Genomic DNA, 744 nt, shown 5'->3' with positions numbered 1-744 from the left:
AAGACACCCGGTCGCGTAACGTAGTCGACAGCGAGCAGTTGCTCCTTGAACTCGAATTGGATCACGCGGCTGTCCGGCCGAGGCGAACAGCCGATGATGGGTTGGGCATGGAGTAGAGTCTCATCCATGTCCAGCACAACCAAACCGTTGTGCAGCCTGCGACGAGGGGCAGCCCTCCTCCTCGAGGAGTGGCGGCGGCGGCGAATCGTCACAGATGCGAACGTATCATCCTGAGTAGCCAGCATGGTGTGATGTTGGGGTATCTCACGAGAGGTCTGTGGTGTGTTCAGGACGAGGTTGTGCAAAGAAACACACCAGAAGAGGAGGCAACCAACGTACCCGTCGAGCTCGCCAGTCGCCAAAAATTCAAACCCCTGCAACGGTCACGATAACCAAAACAAGCTTTTCGCCAATTTAGACCACCTTAACAGCTTAACGACTCTTGATCCCACAAGCGCTGCTGCGCTACGGTGACAAGACAGACACGGCACAGCACGGCACGACACAACACGACACGACACGACACAACACGACCAACAACACAACACATCCAATGACACGACCAACGACCAACAACCAACGACCAACGACCAACGACCAACGACACGAAAAATGGTGTGCCCCATCACGCCAGACCATTGACGAGAAGGGGCTGTACCAGTTGAGGACGAGTCAGGTAGTACGACCGTGCGCGTTGGATGGGTCGTGTTGTTGGTCGTGCGGCGTGTCGTCGTGTCGTTCTTC

The sequence above is a fragment of the Acanthamoeba castellanii genome (assembly GCF_000313135.1).
Source record: "Acanthamoeba castellanii str. Neff unplaced genomic scaffold scf7180000084777, whole genome shotgun sequence".
Taxonomy (NCBI): Eukaryota; Discosea; order Longamoebia; family Acanthamoebidae; genus Acanthamoeba; species Acanthamoeba castellanii.
Note: the sequence above shows the minus strand (reverse complement) of the source record.